Source organism: Thamnophis sirtalis, unplaced genomic scaffold (genome assembly GCF_051295495.1).
Source record: "Thamnophis sirtalis isolate CommonGarterSnake01/CBP01778 unplaced genomic scaffold, rThaSir2_p1.2 scaffold_4, whole genome shotgun sequence".
Lineage (NCBI taxonomy): Eukaryota > Metazoa > Chordata > Lepidosauria > Squamata > Natricidae > Thamnophis > Thamnophis sirtalis.
Window position 1 is genome coordinate 52,540,791 of NW_028261384.1, and position 27,529 is coordinate 52,568,319.

General features: G+C 41.4%; 1 protein-coding gene across 4 annotated transcripts in view; it reads left to right on the forward strand.

The window, feature by feature from the left end:
- POMGNT2 (protein O-linked mannose N-acetylglucosaminyltransferase 2 (beta 1,4-)) overlaps positions 1–27,529 on the forward strand; it is a 51,314-nt gene that overhangs the window by 18,193 nt on the left and 5,592 nt on the right. The window contains exon 2 of one of the 4 annotated variants that reach the window (XM_014062065.2): positions 18,620–18,738. The exons of 2 other annotated variants lie outside the window; for them this stretch is intronic. The gene's annotated coding sequence lies outside the window, so the exon portion shown is untranslated. Of the gene's footprint in view, positions 1–17,943; positions 18,739–27,529 lie in introns of those variants that run through there. One more of the 4 variants, XM_087712915.1, reaches the window with a different exon arrangement.

Here is a 27,529-nt window from a genome sequence, read left to right on the forward strand (position 1 = left end):
TTAAGTTGAAGAGCAATGCCTTCAATGAAATAATTCACCAATTGATGGCAGTGTTGATGCACCAAAAGCTCTGGCATATTCCTTAGAATTTGTTATTTTACCTCAATGGATGGAGAGTTGCTATGAAAAAGTATAGCCTGAGTAAGACCCGTGCTCCAGTGTCCCAGCAACAGCAGGACCAGCATGCAGAGCGGGCTGAGGCCAAGGTGAACTGAGAGTTTGGACCATTGCGGCCGCAGGCAAGTAGATGGTGGGATGGAGGGCGGGGCCATTGGTAGCAGTGCTCTCACTTCCGCTGGCCCCTGTACTCACTGTCTTCTGTAGATGAAAAAAGAGACATTCCTAGTGCTTATTTTTGATCCCAAAACTGGGTTTTATTTTTGGGGAAACACGGTAGGTAGGTAGGCAGGCAGACAGGCAGACATGGATGTGTGGGTGTGGTGTGGTGGAGGAAAGGTCCAGAATAGGGCAAACAGTTGTATTTTGGACAGGTAGGACAACTTTTTGTAGCAACAATCAGGGATTAAATCCAACCTTTTAAGCACAGGCAGACATTTAGTTAACTGGTTCATAAATCGGTTGTTTGAAATGCAGTCAAAACTCTGTACAGTATTTTAAATGTAGTTATACTATAGATTTAGGATGATTGAACCTCAACATTATGTGGACCCGGGAGGAGTCGGAACTGAGCATTAATTTGCTAGAACTTAGGGCCATAAGGTTGGTGCTACAACACTTTGTACCTTTTATTATGGACCGGCACATGTTGATCCTAACTGATAACATGACAGCTAAGGCGCACGTAAACAGGCAGGGGGGCATGAGGTAATGACAACTTATGAGGCAGGCAAGTGAATTGGGAGACTGGGCGGACCCATGTACGGTCCGTAGTGGCAAAACACATCTCGGGTAGAAAACGTTCAAGCTGACTGGCTCAATAGGGCCACGGTGGATCAAGTGGAATTGCAACTCCATCCTTGTATTTTTCAAGAAGTCACACATAGATTTGGGGTTCCAGTGGTTGACCTGTTTGCCTCCCCGTGCAATAGACAGCTACCCAGGTTCATCACCAGGTTCTGCATGGGGGCAGAGGGAGTGGATGCCCTGTGGCACCCCTGGCTCCAGGGGCTTTTCTATGCCTTCCCTCCGATTCCGCTGCTGGCCAGAGTGATACGCAACATCATCGACAACAGGGCAGAAGTCATCCTCATTGCTCCTCACTGGCTGCGCTGCCCATGGTTTGCGGACCTCAGGGTGTTGTCTATAGAGAGCCCCTGGAAACAAGCAGTTGGTAGAGAGAAGTATATGTTATTGTGGGAAAAATTGTAAGGAAATTAAAATAAAAAATGACAAGTACAACAACAATTAGTAAAATGAGTAGAAAGGCAGCATCCAATCCAACATCTTCACCCTTAAATCAGTGCACAATTGAGAGCACACTGGGTATAGAGAAAGCAAGCTCAACAATGAACCTTCAGTGTATGCAAGATGTATTAGCAATGATACAATAAACAATGAAAACACAAGAAACAATTACAAAAAAGCATGAAGAAACAATTACAAAAAAGCATGAAGAAACAATTACAAAAAAGCATGAAGAAACTAGGAGAAATCATGAAGAAATTAAACTAGAAATGGGAGAAATGAAGAGTGAAATTAGAAGAATAGATGATAGAATAGGGAAAATACAAAGTGAAATAATGAAAAATGAAGAAAAAATTCAAAAAGTAGAAACAAAGGTAGAAAAAATGGAGAAGAGAATAGAGATGGTAGATGAGAAGCTGACTACACTAAACAGACAATTAGGGGGGAAATAGTGTTTTTGGAGCTTGAAAAAGCTGGCTTCTTTCTGCGCTTTCAAAAATAGTAAAAGAAAAGGAAGAGGATTTAGAGGAAACAATCACAGAGATTGTTGCGAACATATCACAAAAAAACAAACAAGAAATGAGAAGGGTCATAGATGAGGTGACAAATTATGCCAGGAGACATAGGCTCCCAAAAGAAATCCACGTACAATTTACTAGAAAATCGGTAAGAGATGAAGTATATAAGAAAGTGAGAGAAGAACAAATAACATATAAAGGAAGAGAGGTACAAATCCTGAGACAAATCCCAAAAATAGTGAGAGACCAGAGAAGTCAATATCAGTTCCTTACACAACAACTAATAAGGTACAATGTAATGTTCAGATGGCTCACACCATCTGACCATCTCACATCAGAGGGAGTGATTATTACCTGGCAGGATAAAAGATATAAAATAGATACAGTTGAGAAAGCACATGAGCTCTTTGAACATCATTTTACCGCTGAGGAAGAACAAGAAAGTAAAGAGGAACCAGAGAGTAGAAGTCAAGAAGAATAGTCAGTTGAAAACAGGGAAGAAGAAAGAGAACAAAGAAGAAGACAGGAAAGAGAACAAATATAACAAGAAGGTAGTAAATAGGAATAGAGACAAGAAATGCAAGGAAACTAAGGGCGGCACACAAATAATACAATGGAACAAGAAATTAAGTTACTCTCACTAAATATAAATGGATTAAACTCACCGGAAAAGAGAAGGCAAACTTTGACTAGATTACAAAAAACAAATATGGACATAGTATGCCTTCAAGAGGTACATATTAAAAACCAATATAACAAACTACTAGAATATCCAAAGTTAGGAAAATTATTTATATTAGCAAAACAAAAAAGAGGAATTGCAATATACATGAAATAATGGATAAATGCAAAAAAAAATATATGCAGATGAAGAGGGGAGGATTTTAATGATAGAAATAGAAACAGAACAAAGAAAAATTCTTCTCACAGCAGTATATGCCCCAAATTAAAACCAAAAATAATTTTACAAGAAGATTCACCAAAAAATAACAGAAATAAAATATGGGGATATATGTCTAATTGGTGACTTCAATGCTATAACAGATACCAACAATGACTACAAGAGTAACAAAAGAAATAAGAAAAAAAAGAATGCTACCATCTACCTTTTTCGAAATGGTGCAGGAATTGAGCCTGAAAGATGTATAGAGAGAAAGTAATATAGGAAACAAACAATTTATATATTATTCAAACCCCCACAAATCATTGTCAAGGATAGATATGATTTGGTCAACCCAAGAATTGAGAAGAGATACAGGATTGAAATAATGACAAACACCTGGGCGGATCACAACCCAATAAAAATAACATGGAAAGGACCAAAAAAGAAAAAGAGATGGTCAATGAATCAAAGAATAGTGAAAGATAAAGAATATATAAAAAATGATAGAAAGAGAATTGAAAGTTTTCTACGAAGTAAATAAGAAAGAAGAAACATTGTTACAAAATTTATGGGATACTACAAAAACTTTTACAAGAGGGTTGACAATAGCGTTTTGGCAAGGAAAAACAAGAGAGAGACAAAAACAAGAAACATTAGAGAAAAACTTAAAGAATTGGAAATGGACCTGCAAAAAAAACCCCACAAGAATCAAAAATAAAGGAGAAAAAAGAACTAATAAAACAAATTAAATTTGATGACACATGAAAAGATGGCCCAAAAAAAATCAAATTTGCAAATCAAAACTATTTTGAAAATGCGAATAAACCGGGAAGGTGGTTAGCACACAAATTGAAAAAAGAAAAAGAAAAAAGAATAATACATCACAAGATGAAAGGGGAAACATACAATATCGAAAAGAGGAAAAAAAATAGTACAGAAATTTTTCAAGAATCTGTACAGCAAAGAAAATATATTACAAGACAGTATCGAACAATACTTAAATACAAGGAATCTACATGAAATTGAAGAAGAGAGAAGAGAAATGCTAAACAAAAAAAATCACAGTGATAGAATTAAAGGAAGCATTGAAGAGACAAAAAAATAATGAAACACCAGGCCCAGACGATATACCTGTAGACTTTTATAAAGCCATGCAAGAGCAGACAGAAACAGTGATTTTAGACTTATTTAATGAAGCACTTATAGAAGCAAAGTTACCAAAATCATGGAGGGAAGCATATATAACATTGATACCCAGAGGATTCGGACCATCAACAAATAAAAAATTACAGACCAATTTCTTTACTAAACGCAGATTATAAAATCTTTACATCAATAATGGCAGAGCGAATTAAAAAAATATTAAATGAAATTATCTACACATATCAAAACGGCTTCTTACCAAAACGTCAGTTAAAAAAACAATATGAGGATAATTATAAATACACTAGAATATTATGAAGAGAATCCGGGAGAACATGGGGTTCTACATGGGGTTGCCCCTGAAGTGCATCCGGCGACTACAGTTAGTCCAAAATGCAGCCGCGCGAGTGATAGTGGGCGCACCACGGTTCGCCCACGTTACACCTGTCCTCCGCGAGCTGCACTGGCTACCTGTTGGTCTCCGGGTGCGCTTCAGGATACTGATGACCATCTTTAAAGCACTCCATGGTAGTGGATCTGGGTACTTGAGAGACCGCCTTCTGCCGATTACCTCCCTAAATCGACCAATTAGATCGCACAGACTGGGCCTCCTCCGAATCCCATCCGCCAGTCAATACCGACTGGCGACCACGCGGAGGAGGGCCTTTTCTGTTGCTGCCCCGACCCTGTGGAACGAGCTCCCCATGGAGATCCGCACCCTCACCACTATCCAGACCTTCCGCGCAGCCCTCAAGATCTGGCTCTCCCAGCAGGCCTGGGAATAGGCTCCTAATTACCCGCCCGAGTGTTTGACTGTTGAATGAAAGTTGGGTTTTTATTACTTTTCTGTTGTTCACATATTGTTTTGTTTTGACCTTGCACCTCCCCTTCCTTGTGGTTGTAAGCCGCCCTGAGTCCCCTCAGGGAAAAGGGCGGCATATAAATCCCAATAAATACCTAAAAAATACCTAAGAACAAGTTGCACTGGTCTTTTAAGATGCCCAGAAGGCCTTTGATAACTTGAATTGGCATTTCATTATCACACAGTTAAAAATGATGAGATTTGGAGAAAAAATTATAAAAATGATAGAATCAATGTATTCGGCCCAGACAGCAAAAATAATAATAAATAATGACACTATAGAAGAAGTTAAGATATGGAAAGGAGTGAGACACAGTTGTCCATTATCACCTTTATTATTTATACTATCATGGAAGTTCTACTAAAAGAAATTAGAAACAATCAAGAAATAAAGGGATTGAAAATTTAAAAAAGAGGAATATAAAACAGGCATTTGCAGATGATATGGTATTCATGTTAGAGGATCCATTAAAATAAGAAATTAAATTAATCCCAAAAATAGAGGAATGCGATAAGGTAACGGGACTTAAAATTAATAAGAACAAAACAAAGATCATTACAAAGAATTTTACTAAAAAAACAAGAGCAAGAATTAGAGGAAAACATGGGAATGCAAATAGCAAAAAAAGTAAAATACCTAGGAATTTGACTGACAGGGAAATGCTCAGCAATTAAAGAAGATAATTATGTTAAAACGATTCAGAAAATTAAAGATCTGGAAAATTGGAGGAAACTATAAATATTTTTAATGGGAAGAATTGCCATCATTAAAATAAATATACTACCCAAAAAAATATTTTTATTTCAAGTGGTACTGATTAGCCTAGGGAAATTTTTTTTCATAGATTTAAACAAATCAATTGCGCAATTTATTTGGTCAGGGAAAAAACCACGAATTAAATTAAAAAAAAATTTTTTTTCACATTTCACATTTATTACGATTTATAGGCCGCCCTTCTCCCTGAGGGGACTCAGGGCGGCTTACAATCACGGGAAGGGGGTGCAATAATACAAGACAAACAGTGAGTAAACAAGATAGATAATAAAATACCAACTTGCATTCAACAGTCAACCAACACTCGGGCGGGTAATTTAAAAACTTATCCCCAGGCCTGCTGGGAGAGCCAGGTCTTAAGGGCCGTGCGGAAGGTCTGGATGGTGGTGAGGGTACGAATCTCAACGGGGAGATCGTTCCACAGGGTCGGAGCTGCAACAGAAAAGGCTATGCATTGTTACAAAACAGTAGAGAAAGAGGAGAATTTGGACTTCCCGATTGGGAACTTTATTAACAAGCAGCAACTCTCACCTGGATAAAGGACTGGATCAATTTTAAAAACAGAAGATTATTAACAATAGAAGGTTATAATTTGGAATTGGGTTGCCACGCCTTTATCTGGGATGGCAAAGACAAGATTCATAGCTATTTCCAAAAACATTTAATTAGAAAAGCTCTACTACAAACATGGTTAAAAATCAAAACAAAACATTATAATAAAATCCCAACCTGGCTATGCACCATGGAAGCTCTGATATACCCGAACATATTGGACATTAACAAGATAATAAGATATAAAGACATATTAGACAACCAAGAAAGACTAAAAACAAGGCAAGAACTGAAAGACGAGGGAATAGATATTGGCTGGTGGCCCTATTTACAAATACAGGCAAGATATAAAAAAGTCAAGGAAAGGGATGGATTCTATAAGGAGACGCAAGAGCTGGATAAAATTTTACAGGGAACCGAAGAAAAATTGATTAAAAATATATATCACTACTTATTAAAATTTAAAATGGAAGAAGAAACTGTGAAAGAAATGATGATAACATGGGTGATAAACATTGGGTATAGTATAGAATTGGCGGAATGGGAAAAAAATTGGGAAATAAACTACAAATTAATGATGGCAACGACTTATAGAGAGAACACGTACAAGATGTTCTACAGATGGCACCTTCCACCAGCAAGAATTGCAAAAATGTTCCCGGAGTGTTCACCTATCTGCTGGAAATGCAACAAACAACAGGGAACATACTACCATATGTGATGGACATGCACAGCTGCGAAAAAGTATTGGAAAAAAATAAAAAATTGGCTAGAGGAGATTACTACACATCAAATTGCATTAAAACCTGAATTATTTTTGTTAGGGATTATAAAAGGAAATTATGAAAAAAAAATACTAGATACTTAATTTTACACATCATTACAGCAATGAGAATTATATTCGCACAAAAGTGGGAAAATAATTATATACCAAGAGAAGAAAATGTAATTTAAAAAATATTGGAATGTGCAGAGATGGATAGGCTCACAAAAGAACTAAAAGAGAAAGGCGAATCTGAATACTACTCCGTATAGGGTTTATTGTACAATTGACTAGAGGAAAGGAGGGGAAAATCAGGAAAGCAAAAAAGAAAGGAAGAAAGATCAACAAAACAATGGACAACTACAAAAATGGAAAATGATTAAAAGATTGAAATATGAGATAGACAATAGCAAATATTACACAAAATGATGTAAATGTAGTAAAAACTGTTACGCATAGAACATACAGAATATTATATATAGAATGAAAAAAATGTATGAAATGTAAATGTACAAATATATGAAGTCGTAGTTATAAAAGATTTATTGGTATAGATAAAACAGACACAACAGACAGGTAAAAAATGTAATGTTGCAAAGATGTAAAGTTTGTACAAACAAAATAAAATTTATTTTTAAAAAAGAGAGCCCTTGCAGGATTCCACTGGACAGGGTGTCATTGCGCCAGGGGTCACTGGAGCACCCAGAACCACAATGGCTCCAGCTGACTGCCTGGCGATTGAGCAGGACACTCTGACTCATTCTCCCCTAGAGTAGTAGACACCATCCAGGGCTCCAGGAGGCCCTCCATGGTCCACATTTACAACGCAACCTGGCGGATCTTCTGTACATGGTGTTCCACAAAGGGTGTCTTTCCACCAATAGCCTCAGTGTCACAAGTGTTAGAATTTTTACAGGATGGGCTAGACAAGGGCCTATCACCTAACACTATAAAATGTCAGGTGGCTGCTCTGGCCATCGTTCTGTCCGGGCGTGGGGGGCCAACCTCTATCTCAACATATTGCAGTAAGGTACTTTCTGAAAGGGGCATCAAACTACGACCTCCTATAGTGCATAGGTATCCTACATGGCACTTATCGAAGGTGCTGTTGGCTCTTACCAACCCACCCTTTCAGCCCCTCCATTCAGTTTCCATGCAGTTTCTCATGTGGAAAGTGACCTTTTTGGTGCCCATCACCTCCACCAGGAGGATTTCGGAATTACAAGCCCTGTCAGTCAGAGAGGGTCTGTGTACCTTTCACAAGGACAGGGTGGTGTTGAGACTCCACCCATCCTTCACCCCCAAGGTTGGTTCATGGTTCCATAGAACACAGAAGGTGGTTCTCCTGAATTTTTGCCCAAACCCTAATAGACCGTTAGAACAACAGTGGCATGAATTGGATGTTAGACAAGCACTGAAAGTTTACATACAAAGGACAGTGGATTGTTCGGAATCCCTTTTCATCTCTTTTCAGACAGCATCCTTGGGACACAAGGTTTCAATTTCTACCATCGGTAGATGCTTCAGGGGATGCATAGTCGCTGCTTACCGAAATTCTCAGGAAGAGGTACCTCTGGGAGTCACCGCACACTCTACAAGAAGTGCTGCGACAACCGCAGCCTGGGTGACTCAGGCACCACTGGAGGAGAATTCTAGAGCAGCAACGTGGGCATCACCTTCGTCATTTATACATAATTATAAATTAGACAAGTTTGCATCTTCCTATGCAGCATTTGGAGGGAGGGTCCTGCAATCAGTGCATACTGACAGGTAACTCGGACCAGGGTAGATCCCTCCCATATGGTCACTCCAACTTGGGTATGTTCCATACATGGATGCTATCCCCACCTTATTGAGAAAGAGCACTGGTACTTACCCGATACACCTCTTCTAACAAGGTGATGATAGCATTTAACGTAAGGAAGAGTCCTCGTTGATACCTCTGGCAGGATTCACTTGATTCATTAAAGGTTGTTGGTTCAGGATAACGCTTTGAGTCTTTGTATATTTATTTTCCTTCGCCGAAAAGCTGGGTGAGAGTATCCACAGGGAAGGGTTATGAAGGGTACTAATTAATTAGTAATCAGACTCAGTCCAATCAGAGAGCAGACAGGGTTAACCCATATATGGATGCTATCAGGTAAGTACCAACACACTCTTTGGTTCTGAAGTGGGATCAAAATGCTAGCTTTGGAGGGAGCGTAAATCAACTTAAGAATCCCTTAACCAAACAAGAACCAAACAAGACGATTTAAAAAAAGCAAATGGAATTGATAAAATAAATCTCCTAGATAAAGAATTGGCACAAAAAAATCAAAAATGCTAAACAGAACTTTTTTGAAAATGTAAACAAGACAGGAAGATGGTTGGCATATAAACTGAAAACAGAGAAAGAGAAGAAATTGATACAAAGATTGGTAGATGAGAAAGGAGCTTTATACTACCAAAATGAGGATTTAAAAAAAAATCAAGATTATTATGAAAAGCTGTATGTTTCAGAAGAGAAAATTAAAGAATATTTGGAAAAGCAGAACTACTTAAAGTACCAGAAACAGTGAAAACTATGTTAATTAAACAAATATCAATGATGGAATTGTCAGAAGCAATCAAGAGACAAAAGAGCAATAAAACATCAGGACCAGAAGGGCCATTGGCAGAATTTTACAAATGTAAAATTCAGGCTAGAGGTCTGAAACCTTAAACACTCAGAGCCATTTGGACCTATTTCTCACAGAAAACAAAACATCGGGAGCCACAAAACCTGGGGGGCATGACCAACTCAACATCACTCCCACCCAATCACATGAAAGCCCCCACCACCACCACGCCTTCCCAGGTTTCATGGCTCTCAGTGTTTTCTGTGGGAAATTGGTCTCTCTCTCTCCCCCTCCCTCCTTCCCTCTCATTTCTGTTTTTCTCTCTTTTTCCTCTCCCACTCCCTCTCCCTCCTTTCTTTCCTTCATCCCTTTCCCTTTCCCTCTTTCTTTTTCTTTCTTTCTCATTGAATACAATAACATATCCAAAATAAAGTTATTAATTATGGGAAATTGCTTCTCTGTAGTGAAGAGAAGTTCTTATTGTTCTTAGTGAATTCTAAGTTATTAGAAGCTGGCAAGATTGTACTAACAGCAATAGCATATATATTTTGATTTCTTTTAGATTTGACAATATAATGCATTATCCAATTATAAATAATCTTATTTTCAGATGCAATTTTTGCCATCTCTGTTATTTTCTTTTTTTAAAAAAAGACAGACTTGCTTCTAATTTGTGCCTTCTAGCAAACTGCAATTTTTTTGGCAAGAGATGTAGCTTGCCATTGTTTTTGTCATAGATCTAAGAGAGTTCTTTCTTTCTTTCTTTCTTTCTTTTTTTTCTTTCTTTTTCTCCCCTTCTCTCATTTATTTCCCTCTCTTTTCCCTCTCTTTCATTCTCTCCCTCCAGCGCTCTCTCATTTCTCGGTCCCCCTCTCTGTCCCCCTTCTCTCTCTCTCAATTGTTTCTCTCTTTTTCCTCTCATTTTATTCCTCCATTTTCTCATTTCTCTCTTTTTCTCCCCTTTTCTCTCACTCTCATCTCTTTCTCACGTGCGCGCACATGGGCACAAGCAGGATAGCCTCCTGGGCCAGGATCATGGCAGCGGCAGGGATGGCGACTCCTTCTCCTGCCCCCCGACTTCCCAGAACCAATACAGGGTATAAATCTTTAGCAAAAAGAATCTAAAATACAGTTTAAGAAAAAAAAAAAAAGATGGTGAAGAACGTATTTCCATTGAACTCTAGCTCCTCCTTGCTGGACTAACTCTAGATAATTTATAATTCCTGATCTCTAATCATAAGCTATATGGAGTTTCTTAGTCCCGTATTTGTTTTGAGTATAATCAATCCATCTTTTCCACTCCAGTTTGTATCTCTCGTTTGAATGGTCCTTAAGATATGCAGATATTTTGGCCATCTCGGCTAGGTTTGTTACTTTCAATGTCCATTCTTGGATAGTAGGCAAATCTTCCTTCTTCCAGTATTGCGCCACCAACAATCTAGCTGCAATTATTAAATGCAATATCAGATTAATCTCTACAACTGTACAATCAGTAATTATGCCTAACAAAAATAACTGAGGGATAAACTTTATCTTTTTTTAAAGAACATTTTGCATAATCCACCATATTTTAATCCAAAATGCTTTAACCTTTTTGTAAATCCACCATATATGAAAATATGTAGCATCCATACACTCACATCTCCAGCATTTAGGTTGTAAGTTCGGATACATAGAAGCCATTTTTTTAGGATCTAAATGCCATCTATAAAGCATCTTATAAAAATTTTCTCTCAAGTTTTGGGCCTGTGTAAACTTTACATTTCTCACCCATATCTTTTCCCATGTATCCAGCATTATTGGTTCTTCGACATTTTGAGCCCATTTAATCATGCAGTCTTTAACTAGTTCTGTTTCCGAGTCAATTTCTATTAGTACATTATATAATCTCTTTACATGCATTGGACTTTGATCTCTAATTTGTTTAAATAAATTATCCTCGACTTGCATAAAGCCAAATTTTTGATCTATTTTCCATCTAGCCTGTAACTGCCCGTATTGAAACCATGTTTGAATTACTTTTTCCTTTTTTAGTACATCCAAGGGTTTCAGTTGTAGTACACCTCTTTCTACAGTTAGAAGCTGTCTATAAGTAGTTATATCCTGTTTTTATACTATATTCATATTTTCTATTGTCTAGGAATAGCTCACATAGGTATCTTATCATTTAATTTGTATTGGTATTTTTTCCAAACCCACAGTAGAGCATTCCTTAAAATATGACTTAAAATTCTTATCCACCTTTTTGTTGTATAGCAAATAAGCATGCCAGCCATACACCAAATCATACCCTTCAATATTAAGTATTCTATCATCTGTTAAATTAATCCAGTCACTAATTATAGACAGAACTACTGCATCATAATATAGTTTTAAATTGGGTAATTTCAAGCCTCCTCTTTCACGCACATCTTGCATTATTTTTAGTTTCACTCTCGGCTTCTTCCCTTCCCATACAAATTTATTAATACCCTTCTGCCATTCTAGCAGGCTTGCATCTTTTTAAAGTATTGGTAATGTTTGAAAAAGAAATAAAAATTTAGGTAAGATGTTCATTTTCAATGCTATTCTTCACAGCAAAGATAACTGTAATTTTTCCCATTTTTTCATCTCTGTCTGTATATTATGCCATAGTGGTTCATAATTATTCTTATATAACTTCCCGTTTGAGGTTGAGATATAAACTCCTAAGTATTTGACCTTTTTAACTATTTCACATCCTGTCGTTCCTTCCAGTTCTTCCCTTTGTTTAGTGTTCATATTTATAGCTAGTATTTTTGTTTTCTCTAAATTTATTTTGAATCCTGACACTTGACTATATTGATTAATCATATTCATTAATACCTTACTAGATTCCTGTGAATCATCATCATATAACATTGGGTTAATGTTATAACCAAGTCATCCACAAAGGCACGTACTCTATATTCTTCCTGCCTAATCCTGATTCCCTGTAGGTCCCCCGAACCTCGTATTTTATTCAAGAGTAGTTCCAAAGTTATGATAAACAATAGTGGGGATAAGGGACAACCATGCCTTGTACCTCTCTCAATATTAAATGAGTCGGTTAGACTCCCATTAATTATGATTTGGGCTGTTTGTTCCTGATATATTCTTTAATTGATTTTAGAAAGTGCTCTCCTATTTGCATTTTTTGCAATATTTTCAGCAGGAATTTCCAATTCACTCGATCAAAGGCTCTTTCAGCATCTAAAAATATAAGCGCAGCAGGGATTTGGTTATTCTTCCCCAGGCATTCTAATGTATTGAGAATTAATCTTAGTACCCATTTGTCTCCCTTGAATAAAACCTGTTTGATCATTATGAATCAATTGCTGAATAACCAACATTAACCTGTTCGCTAGTATTTTAGTGAAAATTTTGTAATCTATATTAAGTAGTGATATGGGTCTATAATGTTTTGGTTGAGTAAGATCTTGATCTTCTTTGGGTATCAAAGATATAAAGGCTGTCTTCCAAGATGGGGGAACCTTCCCTTCCACTCGGATCTTATTAAATAATTCCTTAAGCGGTTCTACCACTTCTAATTGCAAATTTTTGTAATAGAGCCATCTGTACCCGGTGCTTTCCCTGCTTTTAGCTGTTTAATTACCTGAAGAATTTCCCCCGAAGTTATTGGTTGGTTCAGTCTTTCTCTATGCTCGTCTTTAACTATAGGTATTTTTCTTTGTCCAGGTATCTATCTATATCTAGGCCTTGAATTTTATCACTCTTGTACAATCCTATAAAAAGACCTTTTGAATCTCATCCTGTTGATACACTTCCTTCCCTTTAAAATGTAACTTCGATATATTATGAGACTTCTGTTTTTTCCTGATCAGGTATGCTAGCCATCTACCAAGATTTATTTGCATTGCAGAAAGTGTTGTGTTTTGCATATAGCAAATTAGTAGCCACCTGATCTGACATCAACATATTAAACTGCTCTTTTAATAATGTGATTGTTTCTTTAATCTTTTTATCTCCTGGTTTTAAGATTAGCTCCTGCTCTCTCTTCCTAATTTCATTTTCAAGTTGAGTTCTCTTTTCCCCCGTTTGCATCTATGTAGTCTATTCATATTTATCAGAACTCTTCTCATATATGCTTTACTTGCATCCCATACCATTTCCATAGATGTACCCTTATTCATGTTAAAAACAAAATATTCTTTTAACAACTTTTTACATTCATTAATATTTTTCTCATATCTAAATAAGTTTTCATTCAGTCTCCAAGATCTTCTTGCTCGAATCCCAGCCCCCAATTCCATCCAAATCGGATTGTGATCTGATAAGGCTCTGGAGCATATCTTCGTTTTTTTTACCCTAAAAGCAAATAATTGGATATTAATATGAAGTCAATCCTGGAAAAGGATTGATGTCTATCAGAAAAAAAGGTAAAGTCATATTCTTCTGGATTCCTTTCTCACCAGATATCTCTCAATTCAAAATCCTCTATCATGTCAAAGAAGGACAGGTAATTTTGCTCGCGTTTGGGTATTTTGGCGGAGACCCTTCTTATCTTTCTTGGTATCCATAACACCATTCCAATCACCCAATAATATGCAGGATCTATAGTCCCAATGTACTAATTTAGCATGAAGCATTTTATAAAATTTATCTTGTTGTTGATTTGGAGCATATATTCCCAATAGCAGTGTCTTTTCCCCTTCTAATACCAAATCTATTGCAATATATCTTCCATGGGAATCTGCTTCAATTAATTCAGTTTTCAAATCCTTCCTTAAATAAATGACTATACCATTTTTCTTCTCTGTGGCAGAAGCTATAAAGTGTTGTCCAAGTCTTGTATTAATCAGGTATTTTTGATCAGTTGATCTAATATGAGTTTCTTGCAAGCAGATTATATCATTCTTGAATTGTTTAAGATAGTAGTTTATTTTCTTCCTTTTCTGTGGGGAGTTTAAGCCATTGACGTTCCAAGTTAGAAACTTAGTTGTCATCTTTAGCTCCCTGAAGCTTTTTAAGAGCCATCTGAACATCTTGGAATTTAATCTTTGGCCTGGCTCCTCCTACTGCTTCTGAAGTAACACCTGTAGGCTCTTGAACGGTGGCTTGTGCTTGTTGCTTTTTTAATTCCTGTTCCATTCACCTAGTAACCACACGAGTTTGTCTTTGTCCCTTAGCTTCTTGTACCTCCGAGAAAACAAGTTGATCCACCTTTGTTAATTCTTGAGTGGTTTGCTGTCTATCCTGTCCTTCTTGCTCTCTTTCTCTGGATCTAGAGGGGGGGGGTGTCCAGCCTTCAATATGTTGCTGTAGAAATCTTGGGCCTTCAATACTAAATTGAGGCGATATCTTTGTCCAAGATAGCTGAATGCAATGCCGGCTGGCGCGTCCCATCTAAACTGTATCTGGCGATTTTTAAGCTCTTCGACTAAAAAGGCATAGTCTTCCCTAGATCTCAACATTTTAGGTGGTATCTCCTTCAATACAGTCACCTCCTGACCCCCAATTTGAAGCTTAGTTTTATAGGACTCCTGTAATATCGTATTCCTCATATCTCTAGTAGCAAAATACACCACAATATGTCTTGGTAGTTGCTTTTGTCTTGCCAGCCAGGAGTTAACGCGATAAACCTTTTCGATTTTCCAGTCAAAATTCCCTCCTGGCCTTCCCATCATCAGGTCAAAGGCTTCAGAGAGAATCTGTTTCAGGTTCTCTTGTGTTTTCTCCAGGAGGCCCCTTATCCTTAAGGCAAATTCCATTTGTCTATACTGTAACATTATGATTTCATTTTCTGCATCGCTAACCTTTTGCTGGACCACATCCATCTTCATTACCAAGTTCATATTAGAGTCGTTAAGATCTTCTAGCCTTTCTTCAAGTCCGAGTGTGTAGCCTGATAGGGAATTCAAAGCCATCAGGAAATCCCCTCTATTTGCTTGATTACATGTCATAAGCTCTTCGGACATCTGTTTGTTAGCAGCAGATATCTCTTCCTTGATTTTTACTTCCATCATATCAGCATGATTTTTTAAAGCATCAATTAATTCTTTCTGCAAGATTTCTCTTGTCAAGGGCTCCCCTGCAGAAGTAGGAGAAAGTAATGACTGTAATTTAGTAGAGGGCACTGGTGAGCTCCTGGCACTTTTCGATGTGGGGGGAGGAGGGGGGAAATTTTGCTTAGAAGCCATCTCAGGTTTAATCTTCTTTAGTCAATTAAAAAGTCCAAGCAGTCCAATTACACAGCAGTTGCTATTTAGTTTGATAATAAATCACTTCTAGGCTTCGCAAGAATGCTATCAGAGTCTCGCCCCTCCTACACGCTCCTACACAGCTCGGCGCCATTTTGTAGATCTTTCAGCAAGTAATTATCAGAAGGAATTCTTTACAAATGGAGCTAAGGATTTATACATACAATTAGAAATTCACAGGTATTGGTTCAGCTCGACTTGAAATCCGCAGTAAATCATTCATTGTGCTGAGGATGAGCGAAGACCTTCATTCTGCAGCAAAAGGCAGAATAAATCCTGGCGCAGAGCTGCTATGCTGCCGGTGCCCCCCCCCCCTTCCTCCCAGATTTTAGGCTGAGAGGATTAGTTAGAGGGCTTCCCAAGCATAGCTTCTCGCCTCCCCCTTCTAAGCCCGAAGGGGAGGTAAACAAACTGATTGCTGTTTAGACAGTTTAACGACGCCAAGATTCGAGAGCTGTTAGAAATAACAACTCCCTGTCAGGCCCTGCCCACCGGAAGTCTCTATCCAAATGTTATTGATATAAAAAATGTTAGCAGATATAAAGATATTGTAAATGAAAAAAGGGGAACTTAAAACTAAACAACTGAGTGATCAAGGGATTGAAATAACTTGGTGGTAATATGTGCAGATACAATCTAGATATGAGGATGTTAAAATGTATGGTTTAAATAAAGAATTAACAGAATTAAATCAGATATTAACAGGAACAATTGAAAAATTAATAAAGAAAATACATAGCTATTTGTTAAGTACAGGGCGGGGCATAACCTTTTCCTAGGGGGTCACAGCAACACTTGTAATAACAACACAAATAATTCATACACCATTCGAAAGCCCATCAAAAACTGAGTTTATTGACACGATTTAATAGTCAGTATGACCACCATTAGCCCTTCGAACAGCATTCAAACGAGGTGGATAAGAACACAACAAATCTTCAAACAGTTCCGTTCGATTTTCCAGATTTTTCAACACAGTTTCCAAATTCATTCTCAAAGTTTCAACCGAAACAAATTTAACATTTAATAGCTCATTCAATTCAGTTTTTTATGGGCTTTAAAATGAGGTGTCGCGGAAGTTGTAAACTGCTGTCGATCTTGCTGTGACCCCCTAGGAAAAGGTTATGCCCCGCCCTGTATTAAGATGGAAGATGAACAAGTAAAAGAGATGATGATAGTATGGACTAAAAAATTGGTCATTCGATTAAGTTAGATCAATGGCAGAAATTATGGGATAGAAATTATAAATTAACAATGTCTGCTGCATACAAAGAAAATCTTTATAAAATGTTTTATAGATGGCATTTTCAACCTACAAGGTTAGCAAAGATGTTTAAGGATAATGTCACCAGATACCAGGTTCATACTATCATATGTGGTGACCATGTCAAAAAGCGAAAAAATATTGGACAAAAATACATACATGGGTGGAAAAAATTATAAAACAACATCTAGATTTTAAACCAGAGACATTTTTGATGGGCATTTTATCCAGCAAGAGATCCCAACAGATGAGGATATGATTAGAAAAATATTACAATATGCAGAAATTGATAAGCTAATACTTACAATAAAGGAAAAGAAAGAAACTGAATATTTTTTGACTTGGGACATTTTTTTTATCAATGACTAGCTGACAAAAACAGGAGCTAGAACAGGGAAATATATGGAAGGATCAATGATATAAGAAAGATGCGTTAACTTGGTTAAACAAATATTATTATGATTATTATTACTATCAATATTAATATAGGTTATATTAATGCAGTGAATATTGTTGTAAACACTTTGATTATTATTTCTTAAAATGATTTGTACCCATATAACACTGTTCAATTGGAATTGGAATTTTTGTATGTTATAAAAAAAAAAACCCACTTCATCCTAGGTTCCCATGTTAATTGTGGGTTTTTCTACCCACCCATCCACTTGTATGGGGTCACTGCACTCTTATTTCTGAAAGGTTGCAATCTAAAATATTAATCTTTGACAGGAGAAGTATGCTTGTATATATCAGTGTTTGTGATTTGTAGCACAAATAGCCCTATTCTTGGAGAAAAAGTGTTGTTATCTTGGGCTGATTTTCCAATGGTTTGAGATAGCATAGCTTTTACAAAAGAGGCAGGAGATCAAAATGGGTGATTTCCTGTTTTAATTTCTTTTTTTGCTAATGTTCCATTTTTCTCCTAGCCTTTTGTTTTGGTCTGATCTGTGTGCATGCATGCATGCCTCTCCTTTTCATTGCTCCAAAGTATGACAACCCAATTCCCAACACATTTTTTGGCTTTGCAAAAATGTTCCCTGGTAAACTGTTTCCATTTCCTTGCCCTCTGCAACTATTCAGAAACATTACAGAGATTACCCAATTGCCCTCAGGAAGAAGAGGCAGCTGGAGCAATAGACCAGCCTGACAGGGAGCTTGCTCAGAGAGCCCCCACAGAAGGGGGCAAAAGGATCCCTTTGGAGTCGAAGATGAAGCACAAGCGCCTGCTTTTACTCCTCTAATGCTGATGATTGGGGTGGATGAATAGGGAAAACATGGAGAAAATTGCTGAAGATCTTCTTTAGCCTGTCTCTCACTGGGGATGACAAAAGTGGGAAATGTAAGCAAAACCAAATGCTCAGGTGTGTATTTGTGGTTGTAACTTTAATCTGCATACATTTTTATTTCCGCAGCTGTTAGGATTAATAAGAGTTAAGGCTATTTGAAATGTACTGATTTGCACATGCAGTTCTTCAGTTCTGGTCTCTGTTTGGGCTATTTTTAATACTGTGTTTTAATGTTTTGTTTGTGTTAATTGTACATGTGTGTATGCATATGTTCTCATTATATGAGTTTTTCATTGAGCCACTTGTACTTCTTTTCCTGCAAGTTGAAGGAAGAATAGTTCGAAAGTCTGGATTGGGATTTTCAATTTTCTGTGGTCAAATTTTATCCAATAGGGAAAGATTACTGTTGATTCACAACTACAGTGCTCCAAAGATGCTGACCATTCCTGTCACCCTCAGCTGATACAGCTTCATGGAAAGTAATAGGACTTGTACTCTAATTCATCTGAAAGGTATCCAATGGCTTTTAAGTATTTTCATTGATGTGACATCCAATCCTGTGAGGCCTTGGGACAAATTTAGTGCATAAGAAACAGATCTAAATATTGCCATATCTTGATCTCATCTCAAATTCCATAGAGTTCATATTTTGGGTCTTTACTAAAGTGATGAAGCGAAGCACGCAGGTATCTTGAAGAAATGTATCTTGTTAGAAATGAGTTCATGCAATTTTAAATGTATACAATTTACTTTTTTAGATTTCTCTGTATATTTTTGCTATGCATATTTTTGACAGTTTCTTTATTGATATTCAATTATTTTTAGAGCTAATGGACTTGCAAGCCAAACCTAATAATGATAATTAGAAATAATGCTAGAGTACAATACAAATAAACTTGTAATTTCTGATTCACAATTGAAACCAACATTTCCATTGCTAAGCAAGTCAATTGTTAAGTGAGTCGCACCCAATTTTACAATCTCTTTGTCACATTTGTTAAACAAATCTCTTCAATTATTAAGTGAATTTTGTGATTGTTAAGCAGTTTCCCCTATTGACTTTGTTTGTCGGAAACCAGTTGGGATGGCAAACAAATAAGTCAGGTTCTCCTGTGTGCTGCTTGGGGAATCCAAGCATGGATTAACTTTGTCCATTAGCCTAGAGACTGAGTTATGTAAATTGGTGACCACGCCTCCTCTGACTGGATGGGTCAGTTTTTTAACTCAATCCAGCCAGAAGAGACGTATTCCAATTTTCTCCAGACTAATGAGACAAATTTAGGATTTTTCTTGGATTCTTCAAGGGTTTGTTCTGCCTTTTGACTTATTTTGCCTTCTAAGGGAGAGGCGGCAGCTCGCTGCCTGCCCAATCTTTGTGTCTTGTTCCTCCGAAAAGGACTTTTACTGCCATTGCATAGTTGCATCGGAAGCTTAGTGCCTGACTCCGGGAGCCGTTGGAATGGGGCTTTGTGGCAAGCGCCTGAGACGTTTGAGCTTGGTGTCTTGCAGCCGTGCGGGTTTTATTGCCGCCAGCCCGATAACAGCGCCTTGCGCTTCTCTGCCACGTCGGAGCCCGAAAGACACCCGCCGTTCGCGGCGTGGCTTAGCCGGAGATTTCTGAGGGGGGGTTCCCACCGTTCGTGGCGCGGTCTGCCTTGCCTCTTCATTGCCGCTTGCGCTGGGAGAGCGCTGCCGCTGCCGCAGCACTCCACGTTGTAGGAGCCTCAGAGCGGCTTACCGGCTGAATTGGCAACTTAAATTTGGCGCCTGAGGTTGCGGTCGCCATTTTGGGGGTGTTTTCGGCGCATGTGCATTAGGCAGCCTAGTTACGAGCATTGCTGCTCTCGGCGCCTGAAAGTCTGCTGACTCATCAGCCGCCCATTTCCCTCACTTCGGCCCTGATTGTTCGAGTGGGAGGACCGTTCTATTGCAGCTCCTGCTGACCACGCAGCCTGTGCTCAATCGTGTAGTAAAGCCTGTGCTTTGTGTGCCCTTTGAGTCTTTTCACCTCTATTCTTACAATGGCTGACCAATCCACTTCAGGAGGTACAGTAGAGCCTTTGGCAGATAGCCAGCATTCTACCCAAGCGGGGGTTAGCTCGAGGCCTGGCAGAGCCGCCTCTAGGACCACCAGTCATAGGCCCAGGGAGGCATCCAGGGCTCCGGATAAGGCCCATAAAAAGAAAGACAAGTCTAAGGCAGCAACTAAGTCCTCTGGGGAGGATAGAACTTCCCCCCCAGCACTATTGCCTCAATGTGTTTCTCCAGCCTCAGTTCCTCAGCCAGCAGGGAGTCAGGCCTGGTCCCTTGATCGCCCTTTGTCTGTTATTCCGGAGGCAGGGGTGGGGGGGTTGGGGATCCAACTTCCCCCAGTCATTCATGAGGCGCACGCACTCTCGGCCTATGCTCTGCCACGTGCTGGGCTTTCTGCTACCTTTACCCCCACTGCTGCACGCCTGAAGCTTATTGAGGGCCATGATCAGGGCCTTTCTCCAGATCTCTACCTGATGATCTCTGCAGCTATTTCAAGGGGGGTGGATGAGGAATTACTCCGTAGGACTCAAGCCCCAATAGTGGCCAGCGCCCTAGGTGGGCCTTCTCTTCAGGTTCCTCAAGTAGATCTTCCAGATTTACCAGCGGGGCCTTCTTCTTCCCCTCTCCCCTCACATTATAGGGAGGATTCAGCCTTGGTCGAGGAAGAGGAGTTGATAGATAGAGATTTCTCTGATGATGAGGGTCTGATTTTTGATCAGCCTAATTCCTCTGGCCTGTTTAAACCTACTCTATTTAAGTCCTTATTATATAAAGCTAAGGCTACTACTCGTATGGGAGAGATGGCTCCCAAAAATAGTTCTGCAGTAGGCCTGGATACTACTGAGCACCTATTTGCTGAACCAGTTTCACTACAGGAAGTGATCCCTTCCCCAAAGTTATTCATGGACCTTATTCAGAAACAATGGGATCAACCGACTGCGGTTGCTCCGCCCAGCAATGGAGACAGGAAATTATACACTTCCACTCCTGACTTAGAGAACATTCTGCAGTTTCCGACTGTGGATCAGCCAGTAGCCACCCTAGCTTCCCCTGCACTGATTCCATCAGAAATTTCTGAGGGCCTGAAGGCCGAGGATCGCAAGGCCGAGACCGTCATTCATAAGACCCATCAGGCTGCGGCCTGGGCCTTGCGTGCTGCTACTGCGGCATTGTTCTTTAATAGAACCTCTGTGCTTTGGCTCAAACAATTACAGGAGAGACTGATCCCTGATGAGGTGCGTCTTCATCAAGATGTCACCAAGATTATGGCCGCGCTAGAGTTCTAGGCGGATGCCACTCTCAATGCCGCCAAGTTTGCTTCTCAAGCTGTGGTGTCCAATGTGGCGTCACGTCGCCTGCTGTGGCTCCGCCATTGGCAGGCTGATGTTAAGTCTAAATGGCGCCTGGCGTCCACCCCTTTCAAGGGTGGTGCCTTATTTGGTTCTGTGCTTGACCCCATACTCATAGAGACCAGGGACAAACACAAGGTTCTCCCCTCCTCCGGGGGGCGCAATACCAGGAGGCAGCAGCCATATAACAGGCAACAGTCCTTTCGGGGAGGTTACTCGGAATACTCCGCAGCTCCCTTTGTTCCCCACTATAACAGGGGCTTTCACCAGCTATAGGACCATGGCCAGGATCATGCGGGGGCCAGAGATAGGGGGCGCCAACAGCATCAGGCGCAATCCCACAACAGGAGGTCCTTTCGTGGATCTGGGAACCGGTCCTTTCGGAGGTACCGGTGACTCCCAAGGGGAGGAGCAGGTGGGCGGACGTCTTCTGGCCTTCGCTCATCAGTGGGCGGAGACCACGTCCGACGCCTGGGCCCTTCAGGTGGTGCGGGTGGGCCTCACCCTAGAGTTTCTCTCCATTCCCCCAAGACGGTTCATCAGGTGCCCCGTCCCCAGGTGCTCAGTGAAACGACGTCTCATGGAAGCCGAAATACATCATCTCATCTCCATCAATGCCATAGAACAGGTTCCCAAGGGGCAGGAAGGCCTAGAGTTTTACTCCATCCTGTTTCTGGTGCCCAAAAACTCAGAGGGATGGCGGGCCATTCTAGACCTGAAAAGACTCAATTGGTACATCAAGTATCAGAAGTTCAAGATGCAGTCTTTAAAGAGCATCCTGGCATCCATCCGCCAGGGCGACATGATGACATCAGTCGACATCAAAGAGGCATATCTCCATGTGCCCATCCATCCAGCGCATCGGAGGTTTCTTCGCTTCCACTTCGCGGGCCATCATTTCCAATATCGGGCCTTGCCTTTCGGTCTCTCATCGCCCCCCCCCCACACCTTTATCAAGCTCCTAGCAGTGGTGGCGGCCTCGCTTCACTCTGTTCCGGTGAGAGTGAATTGTTACTTAGACGACATCTTGGTCCTGTCGTCGTCTCGAGAACAGGCCCTGTGGGATTTGCAAGTAACAATGGACTCCCTGCGGAGGCACGGCTTCATCTTGAACCTCCCCAAGAGTCATCTGCAGCCAACTACATCGTTGCTTCACTTAGGGACTGTCATCAATTCTGCCACCTGCAAAGTCTTCCTGTCCCTGGAAAGGCGGCAGATCATCCAGCGGCTGGCAACTCAGGTATCCACGCTGCTGCTGGTGCCCTTGGCCCTTCTCTCTCAACTGTTAGGGAAGATGATATCTTGCATCAACATCGTCCCCTGGGCCAAGTTTCACACACGACCACTCCAATGGTTCCTGCTTCCCTATCAAAGGTCCCATACCAATCATTCACAACTCAAGGTCCGTCTTCCGCCCAAGCCCCTCAGATCACTTCGGTGGTGGGCGTCCTCCAAGATCCTCAAGGGGTGCCCGTTCAAGGAGCCGGAACGCATCCAGGTTACGACGGATGCCAGCCTATTCAGATGGGGCGGCCATGCCCTGGATCGGGTGGCGCAGGGTCGCTGGTTGGACCGGGAGCTGTCCAACAGCATCAATTGGCTAGAGTTATGGGCCATCCAACTAGCTCTGCGAGAATTCCAGGACATTGTGACTCACAAACACGTTCTGATCTTAACCCACAATGTGGCCTCCAAGGAGCATGTCAATCGCCAAGGGGGCACACATTCCAGGGCCCTCATGTTGGAGGCAGAGAAATTGCATCATTGGGCAGAATCCAGACTGTTGTCCCTTCGGGCGGAACACATTTCGGACGACTCCAACGTCCAGGCGGATTGGCTGAGCAGAGCCACAGTGGATCATGCAGAGTGGCAGCTCCACCCCGACCTCTTCCAACAGCTCTCCCGCCGGTTCGGCCATCCAGCGGTGGACTTGTTCGCGCAGCCCCACAATGCGCAACTGCCCCGGTTTTACTCTAGATACGTGACTCCTGGGGCGGAGGGAGTGGATGCCTTGCACAGCCCGTCGCCGGCCAGCCTTCTCTATGCCTTCCCGCCTCTACCAGTGATTCCGGCGGTCATCCAGAAGATCCTGTCGGAACAAGCGAAGGTTCTCTTGGTGGCTCTGATGTGGTCCCGACGAACCTGGTATGCCAACCTGGTGCACCTGTCGATCTTGCGCCCGTGGAGGATTCCAGACGATCAGATCCGGCTCAACCAGGGGGCCCTCGTACATCCGAACCCCCAGTTGCTACAATTAGCCGTGTGGAACGTGAGCAGACTATTCTGACTGACCTTCATTATTCCAGTGAGGTCGTTGACACGATTCAAGCAGCCCGTCGTCCCTCCACCACTCGAATTTATGAGACTACCTGGCAGGCCTTCTGCAGGTGGTGCCTACGGAATGGGGCAGACCCTCTCCAGGATTCGGTGCCCCGAGTATTGGACTTTCTGCAATCGGGACTCAACAAAGGTTTGGCACCCAACACGCTTCGCAGGCAGGTCACGGCCCTTGCCACGGTGATTGGGGGAGGTCAGGGACACTCCTTGTCCCAGCATTCGCAAGTCAAGGCTTTCCTGAAAGGGGCAGCCAACATCCGGCCTCCGACCGTGCACCGCTCCCTACATGGGATTTGACTTTAGTACTCAGGGCGCTTATGAGCTCTCCATTTGAACCTATTACTTCTATCAGTCTTCGACTACTAACTCTTAAGACCGTGTTCTTGGTGGCTATTACATCAGCCAGGCAGGTTTCCGAATTGGCGGCCCTGTCAGTTCGGGCGGACCTCTGTATATTCCATCCCAACAGAGTCGTTCTCCATTTGGACCCAGCCTTTCTACCAAAAATCAACACGTTGTTCCACAGGTCTCAGGAACTCGTCCTTCCGGACTTTTGCCCCAACCCTTCTCATCCACAGGAGCGCCAGTGGCATCACCTGGATGTACTCAGGGTTCTTTGTCGCTACATGAAACTCACAGCGTCTTTCAGGTGGTCGGAAGCGCTTTTTGTGTCCTTTCAGCCATCATCCATGGGACAGAAGGTTTCTCCCTATACGATAGGTCGATGGTTGAAGGCGTGCATTGCTCTTGCTTATGACAGCCAATCTTGGCAAGTACCCAGGCGCATCACTCCTCACTCTACCAGGAGTGCGGCCACCATGGCGGCCTGGGCCACGCAAGCCTCAGTGGAAGAAATCTGTAGGGCGGCTACCTGGTCTACTCCATCGCCATTCATCAGACATTACAAGGTTGACGTGTATGCCTCGGCTGAGGCCTCCTTTGGGCGGCGTGTGTTGCAACAGGTGCTCCCCCCTGCGGGGGACCCTGGCCAGCCTAGCTCCCACCCTGGATCTTAATTGCTTTGGCATGTCCCATGCTTGGATTCCCCAAGCAGCACACAAGAGAACGACCATTGACTTACCTGAACGGTCCTTCTATGTGTGCTGCAAGAGGAATCCAAACCCACCCGCAGCTTCGGCTGGCCAGGGTTGTCGTGACTTTGACTTGACTGACCTTTCACTGACTTGTGACTTTGACTATGACTGACTTTACCTAGTTGTGACTTGTGTTCTGACATGTTTGTATACTGTTGGGCTACGGCCATCACTTGTTATTGTTATTGTTATACATCATTAAACGGCTGACTTCGTACAAAACTGACACATCCAGTCAGAGGAGGCGTGGTCACCAATTTATATAACTCAGTCTCTAGGCTAATGGACAAAGTTAACCCATGCTTGGATTCCCCAAGCAGCACACATAGAAGGACCGTTCAGGTAAGTTAACTGTCGGACTCAGCAACTGTTGTAGTACATACTGGTTGCCAAGTGCCTGATTTTTGAGCATGTGACCATGGGGGTGCTGCCACAGTCATAAGTGCAAGAACATTTTTTTTCCATTTTTTGCCCTCTGGAGCCTTCAGGAGGCTTCCCTGAGGCCTCCGGAGTACAAAAAACAGCCCTATAGGCAAATTGTAAGTTTGGGAATGTGACTACCACTTTGTTTGTAAGGCCATTTTTTGCTCTCCGGAGCCTCGTGAAGGCTCCGGAAGATGAAAAACAGCTCTGTGGGCAAATTGGAAGTCATCATTCTTGAATTCTGGGTTCTCCATGCAGCCATTTTTCGCCCTCCCGAGGATTCAGGGAGGGTGAAAAATGGGTCCATCATGGGCCAAAAGCGGGGGAGAGGGCAGGGGCCACACGTGCATGCGTGCAAGGGGGTGTCACATGCATAGCATGGGTGTGTGCACACCCACGCATGCCCCCCCTTGCGCTCCCCTGGCTTTTGGCACATGATCCGAAAAAGGCCTATACTAAATACCATAAATACCAACCCAGGAAAGAAAGGATCAGGTGACGATAAAAAGCTACCACTAAGAATATGGCAATATGAAACAGTAACCTACCTGACCATTTGAGACAAAATTGAGAGAGAATTAATGGGCACTTTCTTGACAGTGTTTTAAGGCTCTGGAGATTTAATGCACCGATTTTATTGATTTAAAACAAAAGGTGGAAATTTGGCCATAGGAAAATAAGAACATAAATTATTTTTGGGCTACATATATGAGAGACAATTATTAACAGTGTTTGTAAACCTGGATGGCTTTGAGATGTGTGGACTTCAGTTCTCTTGAGGAATTCTGAGAGTTGAAATCCACACACCTTAAAGTTGCTACAGTTGAGAAACATTGTCCTAATATGTAGAAAAACCCTTTGAACTCCTTTTTAGAGAAGTGGAGTGTACAGATCAAGTTTAGCATAAAATCCAAATGGATTGTTATTGGCTGAAATCAATGCAGTCTGATTAATTAATTAGCAGTTAAATTGCTTTGGGCATTGTTAGGAAAAGACAACTTTAAGAATTTACTTATGGAAATGAGATTTTTTAATAGCAATGGCTTATTTTAGTAATTTTACAGTGTACCTGTAGGATAATTTAATCAACTTTACTTTGATTTTATAGTTTATATTTTTTATTAAGATTATTTTGTAAAGTGCCATTTTCTCTTCACTTTTTTAAAATAATCAGGACACTGAAACATTTTGGCATAGAAGTTAGCTAAACAAGAGAGGTAAAAGCATGTTTCAATTGTCTTAACTGTGAATAAATATTGATACTTTGGAAACAAAGAAACACTGTGGTACTTAATATTTCCTTTTTGTTAATTACATTGTTTTAAAAAATCCCTAATGTACATTACATGTTGACTTACCAGCTTTTACAAACTTTCATGGTCTAGATAAGCCATTTTCTTAACTCATTCTAATCCATGATGTATAGGTTAGTTTTATATGTCACTTGCTCCTTTGCAACTGTGCATCAGCCAAGTTAGTTGCCACATTTCCCACTGAACTCAGTGGATTCTCTTCTTTATTAAGCACTGCAAGGAGGCGCTGGGCCAGGAACTGGAGAAGCTGGTGAATCGCTCGGAAGCCACGCCGCGCCCTTTCCGAGGAGACCTGCCTGGAGCGAGGGGGGCCATCGCCAGCACCGCCACCGGCTTTCGAGGAGCCGGTGGCGGCGGCTGGTGTTGCTTCCTTGGTTGCAGTCGGGGGCGGCCGAAGGTGGCGGCACGATAGGAGGCAAGGACATGGCGGGGGAGACCTTTTCTCCTCCTCCTCCTCTGTGTCCTCGCTCAGCTGGGCATCTCTTCAAAGACTCAACAGCTCCAGTGGAGTTCCTTCCCAGCCTTTGGCGAAGCAGCTCAGCGGGGCAGCAGTCGGCCTCGGCAGTGGCGGGGCACTTTGCATCGCGGGAGCCACCAAGCGCCCGGGTCTGCAGCAAAGGAGCTTGGCGGCTCCCGAGATGCAAAGTGCCGTGGGAGCCGCCAAGCACTTTTGCTGCAGGAGTCTATCTAGCCAGTAGCACCAGGAGACACCCCCCCCCAGAGAAGAATTGGGGCCACCAAAGTTCCCACACC